At 49.3% G+C, this 27833-nt stretch overlaps 1 long non-coding RNA gene across 1 annotated transcript; it reads left to right on the top strand.

Annotated features, from left to right (window-relative positions):
- The first annotated feature begins 1865 nt into the window (after positions 1–1865).
- LOC129083695 (uncharacterized) lies at positions 1866–21684 on the top strand. The gene is made up of 3 exons (XR_008530494.1): positions 1866–2074; positions 19095–19281; positions 20434–21684. It is a non-coding gene; the product is annotated as an uncharacterized LOC129083695 (long non-coding RNA).
- The last annotated feature ends 6149 nt before the right edge of the window (positions 21685–27833 follow it).

Below are 27833 nucleotides of genomic sequence, written 5' to 3' on the forward strand. Positions count from 1 at the left end.
TGGACAATGGGGTGAGTTTAGTAAGATCGCATCCTTCATGTGCTTGGCACATAGCAGATCCTCAGGAGACAATGGGGACTGATAACTATCAATGATTGGCCCTTTGCCTTAGAGGGGTCTGACCTATTTCCCTGATGCCACATTTCTCCTCTAAATTGCTGTTAAAGACACCATTCCCCAGAGGTCCCCCAGCTGGAAGTGAGCCCAGAGACCCCCGCTGCAGCCATTCCCACCACCCCCCCTTGAGCACGCCCTCCAGGCTTCTGGAAATAGGGCTCAACAAGGGTGAAGACCCATGAGCAAGGTCAGTGGGTCACTGTTTTGTGTAGTGGATGCAAACCAGGACCACCTCTCCCCTGCCCCCGACAGGGGCGCCGTAGGCGTGCAACTGAAGCGGAAGGAGAAGTAGGGGCTGACTTGCCCGCTCCCTCTGTCTGGGGTCCCTGGGACCCACCTGATGCCATCAGGAGGGCCCACGGGGTGGGTTGACGTGTTTTCTGAGTGTGACATGCATTGGCCAACAGAGGACAGCACATACATTTTTTATGATCTTGGAAAGCTGGGTCCTGTCACGTTCACTTGAAAAGAGGCTGGGCGGTCAAGGGTGACAAGTCATGTCTCAGTTATTTGAATCCTCTTTAGGCAAGAGGGGACACTTCTATCATGATCTGGGGGTCCCTGGGCAAGGGCAGCAGGTGGGGGCAGACTTGGGGAGGTGGCTGAGTGCAGGGGAGGGTCGCTTTATTGTTGGAACCTCATGTACTTCATGGTGGGGTGTAGCTTACAGGGGGCAGGGGGCTGGTGGCAGCGCCAGAGGCCAGTCTCTGCCAGGTAAGGAGGGCAGCCTCATGTCCCATCCCAATTTCCCAAGTACCTCCCAGAGTATGGGGCTGTGAAAGCAATAATGAAGTGACATTAAAATGGGGAAAGGGGTAGCACAACTTTATCTTTTGGCCTGAAGGTGGGTTGGTATTTTGGAGCATTCTGGGGAATAGAGGACGTCCGTTGCGTTTCAAACCTGAAGTTTCCAGGGGATTCTGATCCTCCCAAAGGAGACTAGGGGCAACCGAGGGGTGAGTGGCAGAGTCTGGGTGCCGCTCAACTTCGATAGTTTGTTCCTGGGGGTAGGGTAGTGTAGAAAATTGGAGGAAGGGCTAGACGTCCCTGCTGGAACTGTCACTGGTGTTCCCAAAAAGGGGAGGCAAATCTGGGGGCAGGTCTGAATCTTAAGTAAATGTGTCCCCATTCGGGCATCCCTGCACCCCCAGCTGAGGGATCCCCAGAACGCATTTGAAGGAATCCTGCATACACGCCTAGGATGGAGGCCCCGCCTGGACTCCCTCCTCCAGCTTCCTCCCGGCCAAGGGGATATTGGAAGTGGGGAATGTCCCTACTTCCTCATCCCCCCCCACTTTGGAGAACCCCAGTGTCTGCCCCCGCAGGTTGAGGCTGACGTTGCCGCCGCGTTTCTAGGAATGCCCCTATCCACTGACTATATTTGGCGAGGGTTTCTAGGAAGGCACCCCCGGCCCCAGCCACAGCCCCCACCCCAGGCCGGCGGGCGCGCTCGCTTGGCTCCTGGCTCTTGCCCTCTCTCCAGGACCGGCCGGGGAGGAGCCGCCCCGCCGCCTGATCCACCGCCGCTGCCTCCCCAGTACGGCCAACCCGGGGCTGGCCCAGCCCCCGCCCCAGGCCGGCCATAGGGCGTGGGGGGAGCGGGGGAGGGGGGCCGGGCCGGGCCGGGCCGGGCCGGGAGGGGGGGACGGGGGCGCGGCTTTGTGGCGGCAGCGGACCGGAGACCGGGTGCAGCCCCGTCGTCCGCTCCGAGCTCTCTGCAGAAAGGGATTTTCTAGGCCCCCCGCCCCCCATCACTTGGATCTGGTCTGGGGAGGGGTGGGATTTTTTTCTGGAAGTCTTCCCCCCACACCCCACGGAGGAGGATTTGAGCCTGGGCTTCAATCAAGGCGGAGGCTGCAGGGCCCACGGGGCACCCCCCCATAACCCCTACACACGCCTCCCCAGAGCCCTGGAAGGCGCAGCCCCGGGGGGCTGCCCCCCGGAGGAGGCAGCAGCGGTGAGTCTCCCCTTTTTCCTTCATGGCACCCCTCCCCCGCGCCAGAGCAGGGGCCGCGGCAGGTGGGTACCCAGGCCCCCGGGGCTGAGAGGGGTGCGGGCGGCTGCCTGGGGGTGGGTGGGAACGGGAGCGGCGAGGTGGCGGCCGGCGCAGCGCGTGGCTCTCCCGGGACCGTGTGAGACGCTTGTCTGGGCTGCGATCAGCCGCAGCCGCCGCCCGAAGCCGTGGGGTGGACTGTCCCCAGCCCCCTCCCTGGCTCCTGAGAGGGGCGTGTTAGGCGAGGAGGTGGAATGGGGGCAAGGCAGCCCCCCTACCTCCCCGATGCTCGCGCTGGGCAGTTTGAAAGGCAGCCGCCCTGCCCCCACCCTGGAAAGCCCGTTCGGGAAACTGACTCGCTGCGTGACCCCGATATCAATGCTGTGCAGAGAGCAGGCCGCCCGCTTGCCGGTCCGCACCCTGTGCGCCCGCCACTCCACGTGCGCTCGGGGCGCGGTGGCACGGACAGGGGCCAGCGCCACCCTCCTAGGGACATCCAGAAGAACCGGGGAGGATAGTCCCCAGAGAGTTACCACCTCCCCAAACTAAAGTTGGCTGCCCCCTTCCTCCGTCCCTCCTGTTCTCCCAGGAGCAGGCGGCCATAGCATGTTGGCTTTTGCTTTCGCTGGGCAGGCGTCAAAAAAAAAAAAAGAAAAAAACTAGGTTCCGGGGTGCGGATCGGGGTGTCAGGGCCGGGGACCAATCAAGTTGCTCTGGCAAAAGTTAGGGGTTGGGGGAAGCAAAAGGCATTTTCATTTAGGGCTGGGGGAGTAGCGTTTCTGGTTTCTCCTGCTTCCAATCCCCTCCCGAGGAGCATTGGAATGTGCCGCTCAGATCCTCTGAGGACACATCCATATTTATAATTTATTTTTAGGAGAAGTTGTGGAAAAGGGAGGGGGTTTAAGGTGGGGAGGAAAGGTGTATGTACGGGGGTGGCCTTTCAGAACCCAGAAGCTAATTGAGCTATTAAGATAGAAATAATTTCCCCCAATCTGGGCAAGCAGCAAATTTGACTTTAATGAGAGACAATTAAAGGCACAAATAACTAAACTTTAGCTGGATGGGGATGGGGGGTGGAAGTGTACAGGCGCTTCTTTTGCGCTTTGCTAAGGGACATTTTGGGTGCCCAGTGTCTTACTTGGGAAAATTTTAAGGCCCAACTCTGGGTCTGGGGGCAAGAAAGGGAAAAGATCTCCCCACGGGGTGGGCAGATAATTCCCTCTCTCTACCAGGACCCCAGCTTTTCCGTGAGGTAACTGTCGTGCCTGCAGGAAAATCCTGTAATGATTCCTTCAATTATCCAGGATTCTCCAAAATCCTGCCTCCGACACAGCCTGCCCCGGTGCTGTGAGCTGGGAAGGGGTCACTTCTCCAGAAAGGAAATGTTGAAGGCTGTGGTCCCAGAATCGGGGTTTTGAGGGCGAGATGAGTTTATGTTTTATCCAACTGGCCCACAAAGTCCCGCTTTTGGGGTCATTCTCAACAGCGAGGGATTCGGGTCCCAGGAGCCCCTGGCGAGCAAGGGAGAGAGCTGATACCCCCAGGCTGTGCTTCTGAAAGTCCGGGGCAAAAGGGAGAGAGGGTTCCTACTTTGGGTAAAAATGAAAAGCTGTTTTGGGGGATATTCTTATATATGTGTATGTGTGTGTTTTCTCAGTTTGTTGAACCTGCTGTGTTTTCCAGGGCCTCTTTGCTTGAAAGGCCAAAAAGAGATATGAGAAGGCAAAAGTACAAATTTTTTTGCCCAGTGGTCTGATGAGATGTTTTCATGGACAGGATCTGAAGGAAATGAAGGGTACACTGGTGGCGTCAAAGCGTTTGACACCCCCCAAAATCGAACATAGCTGAAATTGTGAATCATAATTATATCAGATTTGCCTTTAGACTTGTCAGAAAAGCAATGCTCTCTGCTTGCTTCCACGTGGAATCACAATATTACTTGGCAATTCTTTGCTACCTCATTCTAAGTCATTTTATAAGAAACTGCATAACCTGGTCACAAAGAAGTTTCTAAGGCAAGGGTGATGGGGGCCAAATGCCTCTCCTGGAACATTAACTTTAGTAAGTTGTACTAATTTACACACACACACACACACACACACACACACACACACACCACACCCCCCCCCCTTCCTTTGCAGCCTACAGACATCCATGTACCTTAAGTTTCTTTGCAAACCTGGATTTCAGTCAAGTGTTCACGACAGGGAATAGAAAAGTAAGCTGTCCCTGAAAAGTTTGTGAGCACAGCAGTGCTTGGTAGACAGGGCACATGGACACAGCAGACAGCTGCACTCCCTGGGCCTTAGCAAAAGCAGTTCTTTACTTTCAGAGTTTCTTCTCTTTGTTATGGGACACGATGAAACAGCACAGTTTTCAGGAACCCACACTTCCAGCGAGGCTGGGCGATGGGAAATTGTCACGTAAATAATTGTGTTTGTGCTTTGCTGAATCGGTACCGCCATCGCACAGGCTGTCTGTCAGATCCTATTTGCTCTGCTAAGTAAGGATATCTCACCAAATTAGCCTTTAATGATACTTCTACAAATACGGCGTTTTCCGTCAATTACCCAGACTGGAACACCGAATGTTGCGCCAAGATCCAGAGCTATAGTCGGGGTGATGAAGCTGTATGTTGAAATTACTGAATTGTTAAGTGTGGAAAATCAGGGAGGATTTAGTGCTAAATGTGAACGCAAGCGTTTGCTCAGTACAGTCACTGCCTAAATTCAGCCTTCTGAAACCGGGCATGTAATTATGAATACATTTAGCAAACTTCCCCCCCTCTAAGCCTGGAAACAGGCAGAGCAGTATGATGAAGAGATTATAAATCAGTACTTTGCAAGTGAGAAGTTGTCATTAATTCGGCAAAGAATCACAGCTTCTTTTCATATTCTTACCACCGTCCCCTCCCCCTACCCAATAAGAAAAAATAACTCAACCTGGAACTGATGTACACACTGATTACATTTTGCCTTTTCTCCTTGTTTACTCCTCTGCATAAAATTTCATTAAGCAGTTGCTATCCCCCCACCCAAAAGAAGTATGGATTTAGAAGAAAAAAAAAATAGTAACTCTGAATTTCGTTCTTAGCAATACACAAGCCTTAGTGAATCTCGTAGGGAAAAAATGTTTCAATAGAAAAGAATATGGTATAGTCGAAGGGTAAAACTTTTAGAGGTGCTCTGCAGCGAAACTCATACTTCCTTAAAAAAATAAAACATGCATGTATGACTCAGGCCAATGAAAGTTGGAAAAGCCCCCACGAGGGATCACTCCCTCTTTTTGTTTCCCAGGCCCCCCTCCCACCCTATATTAAGAACAGAAAGAAGATTCTTGCCAGATAACAAACTTACAGCTTCCTAATAGATTGGCTCACCCTCTTTTAATTGGGATTGTAGAGTAAATTCAGCTATTTCCGACGTAGAAATAGCAATTAGTCTGATAGAAAAGTGGAGGCCAACTCCCGCACTTAACAATCACTTGCCAGAAAATAAGTGCATGTGCAAACAAAGGAACACCTCGTTGATTAGTTATTGAAGCTGGAAGTTTCTTTCTTGCCCAGCATCCCAAAGTCAGGAAAATGTAAAGTCCTTTTCACTTCTTATTTTTGGAATGAGGTGAAAATGAACCCTGAATAAAGACACCTACACAAACATGATGTAAACAACCATAGGCTTTTCAGGGCAAGTAGCCACGCAGGCTTTCCAGGCCAAAGGGTGGGTGTTGAAGAAGAGAGTTTGGAAGGAGTGGAATTGGGGGGTCCCACAGTCCCACCATCGCCCTGAGCCCCCCAGCCCTCTTCATGGTCTCTTTTCAGAACAGCACCCCCTCGTCAGGTGCTGCTTCCTCAGCGTCCTCAGTTGTAGGGAGCATGAGCAAATATTTACAAAGCCCACAAGTTTCTGATTTTGCATCATATTCCTTATATAAAACATTTAAGGAACCACAAAGTCAGATTGTTTCTCCGTGTCCTCAAATGGCTGCACCAGTAGATGAAAGGGAGACACACCTAGAAAATGAAGACTCATGTTGGTGTCACCAGAAAGCCATTTAAAAAATGCTTTGGGAAGATGAGGGCAGATTCAGACTTTGCCTGAGGATTTGCCCCAGGCAGGGGGGAGGAGAGTGAGCGGCTGCCTTGGGCCGTCAGTCAGCTGGGCGGCCTGGCGTGAGTTTCCTCCAAGGTGCGCAGAAAGGTAGGCTGTCTTGTTGGAATCATGAGCGAGATCGGTGCCCAGGCCTGTTGGCATCTCTGCCCAAGACAGCCTGGACCACTGCCAGCGCAGGCCTGAACGTGGCCTTAGAGCCACCCAGAGCCCAAACAAGCCCCAGACAGGTGCCAGGGGTCTCTCCCCCTGGGACCCAGCCTGCAGCATTTCCTGGCCAAAAGCGAGGTGTTTGGTTCCCCAGGGGAGCCTCCTCTGAGACTCTGCAGGGTTTACTCTCCAGTCACCACGTGGGCTCGGGTGAAGGCAGAACCCACTTTGCTAAATAAGCACAGTCTCCCAAATGCTTGAAGGGAAACAGATGAGGCAGTCCTCCGGGCTCTGAGCAAATCTGCCTGTGCCAGAGCAGCCTCAAGTCTAGAAGGTTCAGGAGCAGAGCTGTACTTTTACAGCCCAAACTGAGGCTCTCTGCTCTCCAGCAACAGGGCTCCCAGGGACCCTTCCATTTGGGGTGGGCCACGAGGGAGAGGCGCAGGAGCCCGCGACAAAGCACGCACACAGCTGAGCTACCTGTGCGTGTGTTTTGTCCTGCGTTCAGCCATCTACCAGGGAGCTGAGCCCTCTTACCACTCAGGAAAAGCCATCCAGGAGGGCAGTGTTGAAGCCTTGAGGTGGGGAGAAGGCTTTGAGGGACCATCCGTGGGCCAGCTGGGCAGATGAGAGGACTTCCAACTGAGCCCCCCAGGAAGTGTGCCAAGAGAAGGAGGGAGGAAGCGGGGGAAGAGAGGGAGAGAGAACCTGGATGAGCATTCTGGGGGGAAGTGCAGGAAAGAAGTGAGCTCTGCCTCGGCAGCAGAATGAACCTGCTTGGGGACAGTGCACCCAGTCCTGACTCAGCCATTCCCAGGAGACTCCCATTGGGCCCCAGGAACTGGACACCAGGCCACCAAAAGGCTTTGTGGGTTCCTGATTGTATCTTAGAATGGCATTAAAAGGTCCAGACTGGGAACTCGCAGGCCATGCCATATTTAGCCTTAGGTTCACCCAAAGAATATTTTAGGTGCTGCTTGAAAGAACAGATCTGGTTGCCGGCTGTCACATGGTGAGTGTAGAATCGCTCCCTTGCAGGCCTGTCCCAGATGGCTGGGTGCTCGCCGGCATCTGTGCCGGAGTCCCCGCCAAAGCTCCAGTGCCACGCGGCAGGTGCCAAGGAGCCAGCAAGCGCCCGGGTGGTTGGTTCTGTGTCGAGAAGGCTTTTCACCCCGTTTTTGTTCTGCTGGCGATAAGGACGCCTCCATTCACAGAACTCACAGAGGCTGTTTTCAGCCCCTCTCTTCTTCGATGGCCCAGTGCGATATGCCAGCTTGCTGAGTGAGCAGGCTCCGGCCTCCTCCTCCTCCGGTGTCAGTGACTGTGGGAGGGGTTAACCCTTTCGCAGCCTGGGGTGCTGGAGGTAGAGACCTCAGAGGCCACATGCCCCGAGGGGGCCTCTGCCCTGGACTCCCTAATCCTTAGGTGTTAGTGGTGGGACCTGAGAGATGGCACATGACCCTTAGCAGTGAATTTCACCTTTTTGCCCCATCAGTGACAGCCCCGAGTAGTCTCCCCTATCCAAGCCTTCGGCCTTGTGTTGACTGGACAGCCGTGGAAACTGTTGCTTGCTTTCCAGATATTTTCATCTGGGTTTCCCAGTGGATGAACTTTCCCACATTCCAGAGGAGGAGGTACAGATGGAATCGTGGTTCACTTAGGTCATTAGTGAGAGTTTGGAATAACCATTTGGGGTCTAGGGGCCTGTCACAGGCCCCAGCAAGTGGCCTGGCATAAGGGAATGATCTCTGTAACCGGCTCTGGGGTTCTAGATCCTGGTTTTCTGGGCACAGAGGAAGTGCATCTGTATTGAAGCCACTGCTTGGAGACGCATTTAGCCAAATAGCAGCCAGTCATTATCAGCCTTTGGGAGCCTGGGTGGAGCCACCTTACACCATGAAAGCCTTGGCTTGTTGAAAGTTTGCTCTAACTTTGTACATTTTTTCCTATTTAGTTTTGGCTCTTGGTGCTCAGAGAGCCACCACTTCCTGCCCAGCTGGTTTATTACCGCAGGGAAAATGAGGGACTTTTGGGGGCAGATGTGTTTCCATTCCACTATCATAATGCCCCTAAAAATCCTTATTGCTCTTGCAGTATTCCTCGGGGGTCCCGGAGCGGCCCCGCATGGCTGGGAAGACGGCAGGTCTGAGTTCCTCCAGCAATTAAAGGAAGAGAGGAAGATGTGCCCCATCCCCAATTCTCCCTTTTAGTCCCCAGTAGATCTCCCCTCACACCACTTAGAACTGGTCACCACCACGAAAAAGGAAAAGACGCCATCCAAAGACACGGGTGGCCAAAAGGGCTTTCCGCCTTGCCAGGGGCAGGGTTTGGTGACTGGCCCTGGGAAGCCCCGCGGCTGTGGCTACTGTCAGCATTTGCAATGGGGGTTCCTGGGGGGAGGTGGGGAAAGTGGGAAAGAAACAAGTGCTACCTGTTTGACAAGCTGAATTTCACACTCAGCCTGGTCCCTTCCAGCAGGGCCTCTGGGACCCTCAGTTGGCACGGCCCCTGAGCAGTCCTGGAGCGCTCGCAGCCACCAGGGCTTTCCCCATCTCTGCCTCAGTTTCCCCATCTGCCAGGGGAGGGGCAATACCCAAGCTCTGGCCTCAAAGGCCTCTTGGTTGTTCCCGTGTTCTAATGAGTTCAGGTGATATCCCGGCTCCAAAAATGCTTTGAAAATGGGGCAGTTAAGCTAATATGGAAGGTATCAGCGCTGATACTTATTTATTAATACCTAACGTGCTGAGACGATTCAGACAGGAGGGCAGGCTGCAGCCCCACAGTAAGCTCTGGTTTCTGCAATGAGCCCCCTTGAGCTCTGTGACTGTCTGTGCCGGCCCACGTGAGCGCTGCACCCTCCCTGGGCCTCCATTTCCTCGTACGTGAAACCCAGGTTTAGGAATAGAAGTTTCCCAAGTCTGACGTGCCCACCCATCTACTCAGTGATTTTTAAGTCGTACCTTACTAAACTATTCTAATAGACATTTCTTTGTACAGCTAACTTCTATTCATGGTGAGCAATTGGTTTTTAATTTCAGGTAAAGCTAGAAGCCCCACCCCCTTTTTTACATCAATTTACGTAAGTAAAAAAAGGGCGAGTTGCTTCACAGAAAAAATATTAAAGAGTACAGGTGGTTTGAGAGTGGAGCAGAAATCTAGTTGGCAGTTTGTCAAGTTTCCTAGGTCCACTTAAGGGTCTTGTTTCTTTTAGGAATTTTCAAGGTGACCCCATGTAGTTGGGGTGGGGAGGGATGGGACAGAGGGGTTGGTTGCCCATTCAAATCTGTGGAGCGCTCCACCCGTGACAACCTGGGTGTCATGTGTCTTCCCTTGATGGAGTAGGCCCACCCCTTCCTTGCTTACCAGCACCAATGAGAGCGCTCACACCTCCGCCCCAACACCCACCCGTAGCTCTTATTTGTCTCTCATTTTAGCACCATGATGCCCAGCACCCCCCTTCCCTGCCAGGGCACCTCTGGGTCTCAGTTTACTCAGTGAAATGGGGGGAATAATAAACCGTCCGTCTCAGAGCAGGGGCTCACTCAGGCAGCTCTGACGGCTCACAAGCAGCGCACCAGCGGCCCTGGGATGGGCAGGGGGCACAGCAGTGCGCTTGGCCTGCAGGGGCACCCCTCAGACAGGCCACCCTGCGCCTGGCCAGGGCTCCCGCTCCCTACCCGCCCCCTACCAGCCCCCAGGCACGGCGGCTTCAAGGGGAAACAGCAGCAGCAAATGCTGGGTACCCCCTGGGCAGGGGCGGACTTCACTTTCATTTTCTGCTGTGTCATGGGGTGGGGGTGGCACCAGGGCCCAGCTGGGGCTGGCACCTAGAGGCCAGCAGACAGCTGCCAGCGCACAGCCACACCCACCCCGGCCCAGCAGCCTGCCAGAATGGGGGCTGGGCCCCTGGGCTCCCCCTGAAATGCCTCTGCCTTACAAAGTGAGGAGAACCTCAGGTGAGAAAAGCCAGGAGAGGGGGTGAGATGGTTTCTGTTGATTCTGGATGAGAGTGCTCTGATGGGACATCTGCTTCCTGCCTCCTTTCAGAGAGCACGTGTCTGTTGAGGACCTACTGTGCGCTAAGCACTGGGACAGGTGCTGAAGGTACAGCAGGGAGCGAGACAGTCCCTGCCCTCGTGGGGGCTCCCAGTTGAGCTGGGGAAGACAGACAAAAGAGTAAGCAAAGAAAAAAGAATCCCACGTTATGGGGCAATTTCCACACTGTATGCTTGGTGTTAGCATCTCAGGGAAGGGGCGTGCATACGTGCCTGTGTATGCACCTGTGCATGTCAGTAATGTGTCAACTTCTGGCACACATAGCTAGATTAAGAACACTAACCTGGGGGCCAGATGTCCCCTGTTTGAGTCTGGATTCTTCCACTGACTGGTGTGTGACCTCAGGCAAGTTCCCGCTCAGTGTCCCTGTCTAGGTGCTAGAATAAATGCATCTATGTGACAGGGCTGCAGGGAGGGTGAAATAAGCACGCACCTAAAAAACCAAGGTCAGTGCCCGGCGTGGACCGTATGCCGTGTAAGTCTTAGCTCTTACCTAACAATAATAAACGCGCACTATTCTCACAGGAGGCGATGCGGCAGTCACAGCGGGCTGAGAACACCGGTAAGGCTGGTCAGTCCATCCGCCCTGCTAGTAAGGCACTTTACATGCCTCATTTACTAGCCACAGCCAACCGTCAGCTGGGCCTTAACACCTCCTGTTCAGATGAGGAACTGGGGCTCAGGCGGGTGAAGCAATGTGCCCCGTGGCACCCAGCTGGAAAGGTGTTTGACCTCAGGTGCAGGGCCGGCTTCATGGTTGGGGGCCCTGTCCTTGAGTTAATGCTCTGCTGTTGCCATCTTGAGATTCTTAATGATTTTTGGAATCAGGAGCCCTGAGTTTTCATTTTGTAAACTCTGGAGCCCGTCTTGCCCAGATCTGACTTACTCCAAATCTGCCATTCTTAACTCCACCGTCCACATATCACACAGCTAGGTCCAGGGTCATTTTCCAGGTAGGTCGTCAGTACAGTGTTTAGTGTGGGACTGAAATTCTGGGGAGAACATGAAGGTGTATTATGAGGCTGAATTGTCCAAGTATGTATTTGTTTGTCCATTGGCCCTGTTAGCAGTCAGGGCAGTTGCCAAGATCAAGGGCCCCGACTCCTTCATTGCTGTGTCCCCAGGACCTTGCGTGTATTAGCTGCTCAGTTAGTAGTTGTGATGCAGTCACAATGAATGAGAGGCTGCTGGATCTCCAGAACCACACCTATTGAAATGGCAGCTTCCAGGGAAGCAGGTTGTCAGTGGTGCAGTGTCAGCCCTGGCCACCTCAGCAGGCTTCGAGACAGCCCCTGAGGGGTCTCTTTCCTCTCCTTGCCCCAAACCTGTTTGCCAAAACCCTGTAGCAGATTACTATTTAACAGGTGCTTGTGGGGAGCTCAGAGACACCGTGAGTATTTAAAGGCATATGGGCCTGGATCCCTGAGTGCCTGTTATTGGGGAAAGCAGAGCCTTCAGCTGAAAGAATACTCAGGTGTTCAAGTCCCAGCCAGAGGTCATGGAGCATAATTTCTTGAACTGATAGATGAAAGGGTTTAAATTTTCGGGATAAATATCCTTTTTTCTCTGAAACAAGAGTTCTGTACTCTCGAAGCTTCAAATTATAAATATTACTAAAAAGCAAAGAATCATCTCAAAAGTTTTTAAGAGGTTTATAGTAATAGTAAACATTTAGATGTGTTTTGCCAACTATTTGCACAGGCATTATGCCCATTGCTTCAGATAACCCTGTGAAGTGGGAGTTACCATCCTCATTTTCTAAATAACATTATAATCACCAACATATATTGAGTACCAGGCATTTTATTTTATTTTTTTTAACATTTTACTTATTTTTAGAGAGAGGGGAAGGGAAGTAGAAAGGGAGAGAAACATCAATGTGTGAGAGATAGATTGGTTGCCTCTCACATGCCCCTAACTGGGGACCTGGCCCACAACCCAGGCATGTGCCCCAACTGGGAATTGAACTGGCAACCCTTCAGTTTGCAGGCCTGCACTCAATCCATTGAGCCATATCAGCCAGGGCTTATTTTTTATTTTTTATTTTTTATTTTTAAAAATCCTCACCAGAGGATTTGATTTTAGAGAGAGGAAGGGGGAGAAAGACGAAACTTTGATGTGAGAGAGAAACATCAATAGGTTGCCTTCTGCATGCACCTCCAGGAGGGATTGAACCTGCAACCTAGGTATGCACCCTGGCCGGGGATCGAACTCGCAACCTTCTTGGTGTATGGGACAATGCTCCAACCAACTGAGCCACCCAGTCAGGGACCAGGCACTTTACTCTATGAAGTCATTTTAGTTGTACAAGCAACATATAAGGGAGACACTGTTATTATCTCTGACTTACTGATGAGGACACATGCTTAGAGAGAGGAACGGATTTGTCCAAGGTCACACATCCAGCACGTGATAATGAGCTGGGCTTCAAGCCCAGATCTCCCATCCCAGGTGGCAGCAACTAAATATTGTGGGCATTGCAGGTCATATATATGGCCTTTGTAGCTATTCTACTCTGCCATTGTAACAAGAAACCAGCCATAGATGAACATATCTAAATGAACAGATGTGTCTGTGTGTTCCCATAGAACTTTATTTACAAAAACAGGAAGTAGGCTGAAGTTGGCCCACACGCTATAGTTTGTCCACCCCTGTTCCAGATCCAGAAACCTGCCTTTCAGTTAGGAAGAACTTGGCCTTGGCAACATTCTTTGCCACCTTTTGTCCCCCCGCCTGTGAGGTGACTTAAGAGTTTTTGATACTTTCAGAACAAAAACCACTGGTTCTGGAGAGGTTGAGTAGGCCTCTCTTTCCTTGAAGGAATTAAAAGCTCTTGTAATTTACAACTGTTAGGACTAGCTAGTGACTGCCATAATGGAACGCCATGGGAATTTTTAAATTGTAATTTTAAAAGCTGTCAACTGAGCAACTTTTAAAATAGAAAGTGTTGTAGAGGAAAATACCTCAGTGGGGTGCTTTGGCTGTAGAAAGATCGTCTCCTCAGAAAATGGAAAATATCTTAGGCACCAAAAAAGGTAACTGAAAGTGGGGATGGCCGCTGAGGGTGCAGGGTGAGGATGGAGGGAGGCAGTGGGTGTCCCCAGTGGGCAGGAGGCTGGAGCCTAAGGACTCCTGTCAGGAGGGCAGGGGAGAGCATGATTTTTAAAAACAGTTTTATTGCAACAAAATTCACTTATCATACATTTCACCCAGGTAAAGTATATAACTCAGTGGCTTTGGGTATATTCAGACTTTTGCAACCATTATAACAATTTTAGAACATTTTTATCACCTCACAAAGAAACTCCCTACCCTGTGGTGTTGCCCTCGTCCTAATCCTCCAACGCACCCTCTTCCCTGCCCTAAGCAAGCAGTAATCTGCTTCCTGTCTCTATAGGTTTGTCTGTTCTGGACATTTCATAGAAATGGAATCATAAAGCATGTGATCCTCTGTGAACAGCTTCTTTCACTTTGCATAGTGTTCTCAAGGTTCATCCATGCTGTAGTACATATCAAAACTTTATTCCTTTCAATGGCTGAATAACACCCATTTTATTTATCCATTTCTCGGTCGGTAGACATTTGGGTTGTGTACACGTTTTGGCTTCTATGAATAGTGCAGCTATGAACATTCACGTATAAGTTTTTGTGTGGATGTATGTTTTCATTTCTCTTGCGTCTACACCTAAGAGTGGGATTGCTGGGTCATATGGTAACCCCATGTTTAACTTTCTGAGGAACTACTAGAGGCATGTCTAACATTGCCTTTTCCATTTTTACATTCTGGAAATTTCCTACCACTGAAAGCAGACAGAACACTGTAAAAAGCACCCCATACTCATCAACCAGGTTCAATGATTGTCAACTTTTTGTCAATCTTGATTCTTCGGCCTTTCCTCCTCCACTTTGTTTCCCACTAAGTAGCTGGAAACCACTTCAGTTACCTCACTTGGTTGAGAGATTAACATTTGCCTTTGCCCCGAACCTTCAGTTCAAGTCTCCTCCACCCACACACTTGTGTGGATGGAATCTGGGGAGAATGGAGGAATTGGGGCAGACTCTAGAGTGGGTCAGCGTGGGGTGGGAAGGGAATAGTTCCTGAGTGAAAAAGGACTTGCTACATAATTTGCAAAATGAAAGTGTGGAGCCCTTTATTCAAAAATTATTAATAAGTTTAAGATGACAACAGCAGAGCATAAAAGCAAATGTTGGCCCTGTGTAACTGCACAGGTCACATACCCATGAGGTCAGCAAAAGGCTGCCCAAGCAGAACTGATTCATTGGACACAGGAATTTAGAGCCTTTGGTGCCTAGGAGAGACCTAGGTATCCCTTACCCCCAATTCCTGGAAAGGTTCCAAGGAGAGTTGGGTCTCCCATGCCATGTGGGACAGGGTTCAAACCCACTGCATTTGAATCTCCAAAAATAAGATGACCCCAGCTGACATGTAGGTTATAAGTACTTTTAAAAAATAGCCATTTGTCTTAAGCCTTCTCCCCTAAGAGCCTACAGTTGTTTGACTTGGCCACACCATCGTGCCCTGGACTCTGAGTGTACTTTGATATCACAGCAGAAGACAGGGCTGCAGTCCTCAGAACAGAGGCCCGCTGGTTAGCAAACAACCAGAGCAGCAGGGGACCAGAAATGCCCCTTCGCGGCAGGTGGCCATGGCAGACATTGGCAACCAGGCACAGCACCCAGTCTGTCCCCGCACAGACAGAGCTCCATTATCGTTCTCAAAGAGTAGCCTCTACCAACCAGTTGAACCTTATTTCCTGCACTTACCTAGACTCTCAACCCACGAATTCATCCAGAGATTCAGAGCCTTCAGAGATTCAGGATGACACCCACGGATGCACTTCCACTAACAACCTTGTCATGAACGGGTATACAACACATCTGGGAAGAGGGAGGAGAAGGACTCATTGAGGAGAGAACACATGAGGATGTTGCAGCTCCTCCTTTGCTCTGTGGGACATTCAATGAATGACCGAGTGTTCATTCATACATCCAATTACTTGAGTACCTACTATGCATAAGGGGCTGTGTACTGGGCTTGAGCAATATAGTAACCAACAAGACAGACATAGTTCCTCCCCACAGAGCAGGAGCGGCAATCATAAACCAAAAATAAAACATTTTAAGTGTGATTAAAGTAATGTAACAATTACAAAAAACTACACCAATAAGGTCTAAGTGAATTCTGGCAGCTTTGGGCTTTACAGACAGCGGGAGTGATTCTTAAAGCAAAGCCCAGCTCAGCAGAGTGAATGTAGGAGCAACACCCGCAGGAGAAGGCTTGGGAGGTAGGTGGCCCTGCTTTCGTTTGTTTTCCTGCCAGCACTTTCCCCCCCACTTCCGGTAACAGACGGGATCCCCAGTGGGAACGAGGCGGAACATGGCCGCTCATAACACCCATCCCTCAGCTACAGTAATTGGCCCAGGTGTGGACACATGACCGGATACCCCCACCAATCACTCCGACTTCGGAGCCCCAACCGCAGCGATTGGTCCAGGCGTGGTCAGGTGACCCAAGCAGGGCCAATTCACGATTGTCCTAACTGGATGCGGTGGGACGGTTGCTTTTTCTCCAGTGTCCAGAGCTACTGGTGGCCCCGGACACTGAGGCCAATAAGCAGAGAGGAGGAGAAATGAGAGGAATGGAAGTGGGGGAGTACGAGAGAGACTTGTGCTGCGTTCTGATCCGAGCGCCCCCCAGTCCTGGGATCTAAGAGCAGCTCAGGCTCTCCCTTTCTTCATCACGGCCACCCGAGTGAATAAATCACCCATTTTTACCCTGATAAGATGATCTCTGATTTCTTTGTGGCCCAAAATATCCCAGTTGCAGACCTGGGGACTCTTTCTGTCTCCGTGGATTGTGTGAAACTGAAAGGAGTAGGCTGTCCTCAAAACTCATTCTCCCCTAGGGGTGCTTGCTGGACTGGAGAATAAAGGAATCCCCAGACGCTTCTCCCAATTAGCCCCTCCCAATTAGCTTCCCACTGACAAAGCGCTCACCACTCCCACCCTACTCCCGACTGCCTCCATCTCGACTTCATCCCCAACACACACACCTCTCCGGCCCTGTTCCGCACCATGGACAGAGCATGAAGCTTGCCCTGGCCTCTGCTCTGATGCCCATGGTATATTTATAATGATTTGTGGATGACGGTTCGCCCCCATGAGTGGGGAGCATGAGCATGGGGACCTGGGTCCCACTCATCTTTCCACCCCCAGCTGCTGGCACACAACAGGGAGGCAGCAAGTGTGGGAAGGAGGAAGTCAGGGAAGGAAAAAGGAGGGGAGGAGGGGAAGCCTATTCCTATGTATTCTGGTCCAATGAATGAGTCACTCAGAAGGTCAAGTTATGTGTTGGTTTCCTCTACTCCAATGTCACCTTCCCAGTAAACTGCATTCTCCCAGTCCCCTTCCTGGCCCCTTCCATTTTCTATGCTTTCTCACTCTCTTTAGCACCTTCTACTACCTTCAGTTCTTCCCTATGTTCCATTTATTTCACTTTCTCTCTCTCTCTCTCTCTGAAATGTCATCTCAAGGTGAGCAGGCATCTTTGTTTTGTTCTCTGCTGTATCCTCAGCACCTGGAGCTCTGCCTGTCACCTAGTAGATGCTCAATAAATATATTTAGGATGAATATACTAATTCTTTGTGTTTGTCGAAACCCCAGTTCTACCAAACTTGTTTCTTAAAAGTCCTAGGCACCGCATACATTTTACAGGTGTAGTGAATATCAGTGATATATTTGTTTCCTAGGGCTGCTGTAACATGACAGTTGACCCTTGAACAACATGGGTTTGAACAGCAGGGGTCCACTTACACACATTCTGTTTCAATAAGTACCTGTACTGTTTTCAGTCTGTGGTTGGGCATCCACGGATGCAGAGGGCTGACTGCACGCACTGATGGACGTAGTTTGATATGCGGGACTTGAACACCTGCAGATCTGGGTGTCCATGGGAGGTCCTGGAACCAACCCCCTGAGGATACTGAGGGACAACTAAGTTTTGGGAAGTCAAATATTATACATGGATTTTTGACGGTGCAGGAGGTCACATCCCTAACCTCTACATCGTTCAAATGTCAACTAAACTACAAACTTAGTAGCTTAAAACAACAAAAACTTACTATTTCACAGTCCTGGAGACTAGAAGTCCAAAATCTGGCAGGCCTGCGCTCCCGCCATGTGCTCCAGGGGAAAATCTGTTCCTTACGTCTTCTAACTTCTGGTGGCTTCGGTGTTCTTCGACTTGTAGCCACATCGCTCCAATCTCTGCCTCTGTCTCCATATATTTTTCTCTCTGTGTCTGTCTCTTCTTCTGTCTTATAAAACTGCATATGAGATTGCATTTAATGCCCATCTGGATAATTCAGGATAAGCAACTCCTCTCAAGACCCTTAACTTAGTCACATCTTTGTTATCAAGGTGATATTCACAGGTTCCAGGGATTGGGAAATGAACATACCTTATCTCTCTGGGGACCACCATTTAGCCCACTACTAGTTATTTGCACAAAGACCTGAAAAGGAAAGATTTCCACCACCACTCCATTGGCCTGACAGCTAATATAATGAAAAGAGTATTATTTTTGTATTATGTTGCTCCAGAGTGTAGAAGTGATTTTTAAAACACTGTCTTTGGTTTTTTTAATTACCCCAATTTTAAAAAATAATAGCATGTTTAAGATAAGGAAAAAAAGTGCAGAAGAGTAGAATGTGGGAAACAAAGGAGACCCTTTGCAATTTTTCTTTAACCCCAGTTGCACTTTCTAAACAGTGACCACTATAGGTAGCTTGCACAATCTTCATAAATTTTCTAAGCATATTCAAGTGCCTATACTTTTTTGCCTCATAACATTAAGAAAATTAGGGGGTGTTATAATATATCATGAAGACAGGATAGCCCTCCCACCCACTTCATTCTTTCTAGTGACTTCTAGTGTTGCACCTACTTAATCTGTCCCCTCAGTGGCCCACATTTCAGTTCACTCCTAGATTTCGCTGTTATATATGTTCTTTGGCATATGTCCGAATATACTCATAAGACACATTGCTAGAAATGGAACCTCTCAATCAGAGGGTATGTGCCTTTTTAATTTCTACAGCTATTGCCTAGGGCCCTTCAAACAGGTGGTTTCATCCCACACCCAGCAACAAGGCACGTGTGAGGGTGCCTGTGTCCAGCCCCCTCGCACACCCTGGCAAGGATGCAGTGTGTCAGGGGAAGCAAACCCCAAGTGAGGTAAGTAGACTTTCCATGTGGGCCTGGGTAGGGGTGGACACAGCCTCCGAGGTCATCCCTGTCGCTCTCTGAAGCAATAAGCTATTCAGAGTTCTGGTTATCTTGGGTTTTACAAATGAAGGCAGAGTTTGGGGAGGTGAGCCAGGACCATGCAGTGAGAAGTGTTGTGTAACCCACTATTTATTTCTTTAGTACAGTTAGAACTTAAATATGGTCAAAACATATTTTTCTTTTAATTTACACAAACAAATATGTTCCCGGGCTGACACCTCTGGTGCCAAGTTTCTCGGGGAAATGAAATTCTACTGTGAGATTACAAACCACTAGAGAGAAGAGGAGAATGGAAAAGCCACGGCAAGTTAGCTTTATGCATCCAGATCTGGGCTGCTAAGAGGTGTTGCTTTCTGTCTTAGTTGCAGATAAACCTGCCAGTAATTTCAGCGAGTGAAACACAGACTGTGTAAAGACCAGAGGATAGAAAACGCTCCACTTTTGATAAAAGGAGGTCTGCTCTGCCTCGAATCCTCCCTCCTGCTGGTAGGAGACGCAAAGATATATCCAGAGGAGCTGATGAATTGAGGCAAAAGAAACGAGGCCAATGTGAGTTGCCTTTCAAGTGCTGTGCTAATATAAAAACCAAACAACTTGAAACTGTTCCAAGAGGGGATTAAAGCAACATGTTATTGTGAGTGATTGCTTAATTTATTGAGCTGTGGCAAGATCTGTAATGAAATACAGCCCTTGCAACTGATAACCTCCTGCTGCAATTGAACTTGACAATTAAGGAATATTTTCCAAGGATTTTTCTGGAACAGCTTAGAATTTTTTGTCTCCATGGTAGGGTGCTTCTCAGCACTCATTTTACCAGGCAATTTTTTTTTTTTTAAAGAATGAAAGGCTGACGTTAATAAGGGAATAAGTGGCATTTTATTGAATGCCTTGAGCACCCAGGCACTTAATATATGTTGTCTCTAATCCTGACAACAGCCCAATGAAGTAACTCTTTATTAGCCTCTATTTTAAAGATATGAGGTTTCTAGGTGTTAAATAAATTTCCAGAATGGCATTGTCCAAGTCAGTAGCTACGAGCCGCTTGTGGCTGCTTATGTCTAAATTAGTTCAAAATTGAAAAATTATCTTCCTAGTTTGCACTAGTAACTGGTTCAAGTGCCCACCCACTTGTGTGGCTACTGGATACCACATTGGACATTGTAGACATAGACCATTTGGATGACTGTGGAAAGTTTTAGTGACTAGTGTTATCCCAGAGTTTCACAGGTAGAAACTGGCAGTGCTAGAATTCAAACCGAGCCAGTGGGCTTCGAAGGCAGCACTTTCCTATCATTACCCCTTGCTTCTTTCTTCACTTCCTTTGGCTGAGATGTAAAGACTAGAGCTGTGATTGTAAACCCTGGCTGCACATTCAAATTATCTGAACTGTTTTTTAAAAAAATATTGATGATAGGGTCCTGGCCCTGGAGATTCTGACTTAACAGTGATTTGGGGTTGGGGAGACAGGCATAAGGGTTTTTTATAATTCCCCATGTGGACAGCCAGGATTGAGAGCAGCTAGATAAGACGGTCCACACAGCATGAGGGAAAGAACAGATTCATCTGCCAGGAGAATGTGGTCCCTTGTGGTCCCAGATGTGGCCTTCCCCCAGGGCCACATGTAAGCCTTTCATCAGACAGCTCAGATTCATTTCTGAAGAAAAGACTTAAGTGCTTTTTCATACGTTTCCTGCTTGATAGGAGACACAATGAGGAGCTCCGCTTTCAGAAACAGGCCTTGTCACATTGTTGTGGAAGAAAGGAGATGGGGATGTACGATCACAGAGACAACGTGGGACCTGCAGTCCCAAACTGGGATTGGAAGCACCAGGATGAACTCATGTCATGATTTGCCTTACAGAATAAAGCATGTTTCCTAGCTCTGTCCACAGAAAAAGTTAGGAATAATGAACAATTCAGCAGAGAGCACTGCCAGCGTTCCGATTAGGGTCTCTAAATACCACTTCTAGCAAGAAATCAGCGTTCAGTGCAGATACAGCCAATTCCAAGTCCGGATGCGTACAAAATGAGCCCCAAACATCTGTCATCCAGGTAGCATGGAAACTCTCAAAGGTTCCTGGGGTCATGTCAGAAAAGGTGAAGAGGACAGTGTGATAGGGCGGCTGGCCAAAGACGGGACAGTTTCAGCATCAATAAGAATAATAGCTGCCCTGGACTGAAATGTGTTGTATATGTCCGAATCTATGAGTTCACAATGACACTTAGAAAAAAGACATAAACATTTGTCATCTTCAGAGGACGTTGAAAACCAACTCATTATTTTGAAAACTGTCAAAGGGAAAGAATCAAGCATTTCTCTTTCCTGGAAGGTTCTTTTGATAGAAATATTCCAGCTAACAAAGATGGATAAAATTTATTTGCCGCCATTTTGCCCCCTCTAATGGATCTGGACAGTGATCATCAATGCTGCTGACATCGCAAGACCTTATGTGCCTTCAAATGGAGATACAAAACAGCCACTCGGAAGTCCTCATAAACATACACACTCACAAAACCAAGAATTAATCCAAGTATCTTACAGATCTAACTGATGACTTACAAGAAATATAAGGGGGAGATGAACATGTATAATATTAATATAGTGACGCAATAAGCAAAATCCAGACTGTAGGACGCTCTACAGAACAACCAACCCAGTTTCTCAACAAAGACATTACAAGGGAAGAAAAAAAAGGGTGAGAGAACCTCCAGATTGAGAAAGACCCAAGAGACCTATCAACCAATCACAATGGATGAAACTTGTATGGATCCTAATTTTAACCAACTATAAAGAAAGCAATTATGAGACAACCAAAGAAATTCAAACACTGGCTAGATACTTGCTGATCTTAAAGCATGACTGTTAGTTTTAGTAGGGGTGATAATGGAGTCATATACTAAAATATTCGCAAAAGAAATGATTGCTGTCTGGATTTTGCTTCTAAAGATACGAGATGAGGGAGTGGGAAGGGATATAGATGGAAGCAGACTGGCTGAGAGCTGGTGATTGTTAAAGTTGAGTGACGGGTAGCTGGGGTTCATTGTATTTTATACTCTGTGTGTATGCTTAAAGTTTTTCATAATAAAAAGACATTAAAAAAGTGAAGACCAGCCTTTTCCCTCCCTTCTCTCAAGGGTATTGGATTGGTCTGCCCACCCACTGCTGGCATCTTTGAGGCAAACCTGGGTAGCAGATTCAAGATACACCTCAGCATGCGCACGCGCACACATGCACACACACACCCTCTTCCTCCTCCTGTCTCCAAGGCAACCAGTGAGGTGAGAGAGACAGCGGCATCCAAAAGGTCCCTATTCTCATAAGGATAGAGCCAGGCTGCCAGTGTCCTGCTAGGCCCACCATAGCTGCTTCCTTTAGCCCTAGTCAGATCTTCCCAGGGGGCACCCATCACCCTTGTCCTCCCTATGCTGCCCCTGAGGAAATGGAGGTCCATTAGTGGAGAGAACAGGACCCTGAATCAGATTCAGCTTCAAATTCTGACTTTACCGCTTACAAGCAGGACATTTAACCATCCTGAGCCTCACTTTTCTCATCTGTAAAATGGACACAGTGTGACCTCAACAAACTCAGTAAATATTATAGGTGAGGGAGAGACAGTGGCAAAAAGGATCTAATCTCCACCACATGGAACTAGACACTCAGAACATCAATCTCAACAGAGTATAAGTACCATGGTAAAGCACATGTTAAAATATTTGAGAGGTAAGAGTGCTTAGTCAAGTCCTATTTTTTTTTTAAAACTGGCAGCCTCTGCTTAGGAAATATCATACCTCTCAATCATACATTAACCAGAAAATCCACACTTTCCAGCTGCTGATTATCCAGCTATATGAGCATAGAATAATTTCACTTAACTTAGTGCTCACTCTTCCACATGGTAAGTACTATAATTCCCATTTTGTGGAGGAGAAAAGTAAGCACGGAGCGACGGAGTTTGACCTGTACCGTGGGTGCCCGGGCCCCGTCTTCTACAGTAGGCAGGCCCTCTGTGTCGATTAAGCTTTGAAGTACAACTTCAGGGCCAGGAAATCAGGAGGCCAACGCGCTCTCCAGGTCAAACTCCATTTTACAAATGAGAAAATAGTGGCCCAGAGAGGCCAAGAAATTTGTCCTGGGCCACACAGTGAATTAGCTGCTAAGCCTGTATTTAGCTTGCTTGAGGAGAAGGTGAAGGGAAGCTCCGTGCAGTGAGAGGAGCTGACTCTTACTGCCCCATTTAATCCTGTCCCAGAGCATGGTGACCAACCATTCCAGGTTGTCCTGGGACTGGGGACTTGGGAGCTAAAACCAGGAAAGTCCTGGGCTAACCAGGATGAGTTGGTCACACCGTCTCATAGTGAGGGGTCTAAATAGATGTTTTCCAGGACACAAGGCCCTGGGATGGAGCTGTCCGAGGAGAACCACCACCAAGGCCCGATAGAAGCGCGCGATTTCACAGCTGCGGTCCCTTGGGGTACCACCCACATACCATCCCAGTGGCCTCTGAAATGGCCCATCGCCAGCACCCTTCCTTATACCTCTTCAGTCTGCCCCTGCACCCAACATCTAGAGTTGTCAGTCTAGTTGCCTCATGCCTAAGTTTACAAGCCTAAATAGTTTCTCATTTTCCCCATTGCTTTTGGACAAACTCTAAATTTTGCAGGCCCAGGAGGCCCCCTTGGTGGGCTTGCCCAGGCCAGCTGTCCAGCCTCCCTCTTGAACCCACCCTCCTGCTACGAGTCCAAGCAGGACCACGGTGGCCAGAGACCTTCTAAGCGCACCCTCCCTAACCCACATACCCCTTCCCTGGCATCCCACCCTTTTCTTCCACAGAATCAGCACAGTTGTGGTCACATAGCTATTCATATAATTAACTGATTATGAATATCTAGTCTCTCCCACCCTGGGTAGACTCTCATCCCACAAGGACAGGGGTGTGTTGCTCCCTTCTGTTTTACAGCCCCTGACTCAGTGAGGGGACACATGAATGGTACTCAATAAACTGTCATCGCATGGACCAACCAGCGACACCGTCACCTCCAACCAGGCCTCCATGTGAAATTACAGAAAGCCTTTACAGCTACCCTGACCTCCAGTTCCGTCAGGCTGGTCCATGACGTCGTGTGACAGAAGATGATCCCCCAAAAAAGACTAGTAGCCAAGAGGCTCCCGGAAGGAGCTGTGGCAGCCAGGAGCGGGTGTGTTTTTCCCTTAATTATTATACCTGTCTGTACGCTCTTTCTTGGCTCTGTTGACACTCCTACCCGAGCACCAGCTCACAAAAAACAAAACAAAACCAAAACAAAACAAAGCATTAGCCCCAGAGTTTGAGACAAGAGAGCTGGCTGGTTTCCTCTCTGCTCATAATTAATGCTGAAAATGTTCATGACTCTCCTTGGCCGAAAAGGTAATAATAAGACCGTGCAGCCTGATCACTTGACTACTAATTACCTTCTTGGTTTTCCTTCCCCTTTCCTTAGATTAATTCCAGAGTTTCTCCAGATTTCTCGTTGCTAAGCTATAAAGTTCCAGGTCCCACAGCGCCCATGCCAATTGGCAGGGAGCTCCTGGGCAGCTCCAATCACGAGCAGACTGCCGAAAGACGCATCCACATCGCAGCTTGCCCTGGGGGGGTTCTGGCATTTTCTCTCTGACTAGGATCCGCAAAGATCTTTGTCTAACTGAAAAACCTGTTTTCTTGATCGCGGCGGCCTCTCTCTGGGTTGCGGGCTATCAGGGAGTGTTGGGCTTCTGTCCCCTGGAGTAATAGGGTTGCCTGGTGGGGGTCAGTGACACAGGTGCCCTGGGCCCATTCTTGGCTGACCATGGACTCCAGCATGATGCGCTGCCAGACTGGAGGCAGCTGAGGAAAAGTGGGTGCCAAAGAGTGGGGTTCTTGAGGTAGAGACCACATTTGTAAAGGACTTCAAAACACGTGGCTGGAGGGCCATTCTGGGGCTTCACCTCCAGAAGTCTAATGCAAACAGCCACCCTGCACTGAGTTCCTATTGGGCACCACAGACTTAATTTTTATTTTTTAGACCACTTTATTGAGATACGATCGACTTCCAAAATTGTATATATTTAATGTATAAAACTTGATAACTTTGGACATACTCATATACCTGTGAAACCATCACCAAAATCTATGCAATAAATGTATCCCTCACCTCCCGAAGTTTCCTCCTGCCCTTTTCATTAGTCTTATTTTTGTCAGAACATTTAACGTAAGATCTACCCTCTTAGCAAAATTTTAAGTACACAATACAATGCTAACTATCATCACATGCTGTACGTTAGATCTCCAAAACTTACTTTGCATAAATGAAACTATATCCCTTGGCCAGTGTCTCCTCATTTCTCCCTCCTCCCAGCCCCTGGTTCCGTGAAAGTGACGATTTTAGGTACTTCATAATAAGTGGAATCATGCAGTAAGTATACTGTCCTTCAGTGACCGGCTTATTTTACTCAGCATAACGTCAGCCAGATTCATCCATGTACTCACATATATGACAGGGTTTCCTTCTTCTTATGGCTGAATAATATTCCATTGTATGTAGGTACCATATTTTCTCTGTCCATTCATCTGTCATTGGATATTTAGGTTACTTCCATGTCTTGGCTATTGTGCCATATACTCTATCCCCTGCCATCCTGAAACTCCCATTGGACAGACCGAGAACGTGATGGACATCCTCTTGTTTTGATTGGACTGCTTCCATCTTAGTCACTAACAGAGAGCCATGCCACAGGGGAAAGTTGTGTGACCCAGGCCTGGCCACAGTGACTGGCTCTGGGGCAGGCACATGACCAAGCTGGGCCAATCGGAATCTTCTCTGAACAGTCTTTACTGCCAGAACTATAGGAAAAGGCACTGCCCCCCTCCCACCTTAGTGGATTTGCTGAGCCATTGACCACTGTGAAAAGGAGGTGCGTGAGGGACATATGAAGTCCTTGTGAGAATACTTGATCCTCAGATGCAGCCCAGGGAAGTCAGATCTACTCCATAGATTTCAGTTACAGAAACAGTAAATTCTTTGTCTGGTAAAGCCAATTTGTCTTGTGTAGCCCTGTGTGTATCTGACAGAGTATAGTAGAGACAGGCATTTTCTCCTCATGGTGCCTGGCTCTGGGTTGGGCAAGTTGCACACATTCCCATATAGGGTCTTCACAATCACCTGGTGAGATACTCCATTTTGCAGATGGGGAAACTGAGACTCGAAGGGGTGAGGGAGTCTTGCCCAGATAATCCTGTCAGTATATGCTCAGGGATTCAAATCTGGGCTAATTCTTAGACGTCTTGGTGGTCCCTCAAATCCAAGTTGTTAAAAATTGAATCCAAGGGACTCCCCTCCAAAATGATCTCCCTCCCAGGACCCCATATCAGGGGCAGCGCCCCCTTCAGTCTGGTAGTGCTTACTAGACACTAGGTGTCGTTCCTGATTCTTCCCTGACAACCTCCAAGGGTCAGGGAGTCCTGTCTACTGACCTTCTCGGCAGCCCTGAAAGCCGCGTCCTTCTTTCCCTGTTCACCTCTCCACCTTTGCCCAAGCGGCCCTCATCTCCCCAAACCTGCGCCTTTAAAAATTGCCTCCCCCCTGGTTCTCCTATATCCACCCTTGCCCTCCCATCCCATGCGGCTACCCCAGGCATCCAGAGGAGTTTCCCCCAAATGCCAATCTGATCCTATATTCTTGCTGAGGGAGGCTGGGTTTGAGGATCTGATGGTTCATATTTGCCTCTGGGGGTGTTCTGAGAATCATGCAACCCTTTTCTCCCATCTGACTTTTGAGCAGTAAGTGTTAAAGCTCACGAGCACTCAGGACACAGCGCCCTGCATGCAGCCAGGCCATCGTTTCTTCCACAAAGGATTTCGAGCACTCACAGGCATGGCTCACTGTGTCGGGCTCCCGAGGGGACCTGGGCAACCTGGGCAGGCCTCTCAGTGCACCTGCTACAGGCCGGGCCCTGCGCCCTGTGCTTCATGTCCACCAACTCGCTCGCTCGTCCAGCAGCCCAATAAAGCTGGGACCGGTATTAACTCCATTTTACGGATGGGAAGAAAAAGGTCACTGTTTCCATGAAGTTTAGATGTTAGTGAAAGAGAGACTGACAAGTTAAACACACACACCCCCCATATTCAGAGAGCGATGGGGCCAAGGGTTCAGATGCCTCCCTCTCAACTCAGCCTGTGACGTGCGCCAGACCGAGGCAAGAGCACAAATGCAGGCCCGTGCTCTGTACGACTACAGGTTTAAGAGTTATAAGTCCAGCTAAGAAACCAGGTAAATAAAAGATGTTCTAACCTCCCTCCCTGAAAACCTGCCTTCGCTACAACCTGCAAGGCCAGGTCTGACTTCAAAATTTTCCCAGATTCTTTGGACTTCCACAGAGCAGCCCCCTGGCCTCCCTACCCTTCTCCGCCCTGCACCTTGAAGGGCCTTGGGCACACACATACTCACTCCAGCCTGAAAGTCCGAGTCCTGTCCCGAGTCCCACAAATGGCTGCCCAGCCCCCCTTTAGGTTTAGGGGTGCACATATGGGAAATCAGTCTGCCTTCGGTCCAGCAGATCACAAGGAAGAGAAGATGAGCTCATGCTAGGTTAGGGTGGGCTCAGAATCCAATGACTAGTGTACTAAGAAGAGGAAAGGACGAGGACACACAGAGACATGTGCAGGGAGAGGGCCATGTGATGACAGAGGCAGAGACTGGAGTGAGGCATCTACAGACCAAGCCACACCAAGGATTACAGGGAGCCACTAGAAGCCTGGAGGAGGAGAGGAAAGAGTCTTCCCTCGAGCCTTTGGAGGGAGCACAGGCCTGCTGACACCTTGATTTGGGACTTCCGCCCTGCAGAGTTGTGAGAGGGTAAGTCTCTGGGGTTTTATACTACCGGGTTTGTGCATCTCTGTCATGGCAGCCCTAGCGGACAAATGCACCTCACTGCTCCGTCCCCACCCCCTGCCCACCCCTGCCACGCCCACAACCAATGTCAGGCTGCTGCAGGAGGCAATGTCACGAGCAGGTGGCAACATTCCCCACCATCTCACAATTCACCTGGCCAACCCCAGAGCCAAAATGGTCTCTCAAAGCCCATATTT

This window comes from Pteronotus mesoamericanus, unplaced genomic scaffold, assembly GCF_021234165.1.
Source record: "Pteronotus mesoamericanus isolate MK-2021 breed Mesoamerican mustached bat unplaced genomic scaffold, CSHL_Meso_final scaffold_167, whole genome shotgun sequence".
Taxonomy (NCBI): domain Eukaryota; kingdom Metazoa; phylum Chordata; class Mammalia; order Chiroptera; family Mormoopidae; genus Pteronotus; species Pteronotus mesoamericanus.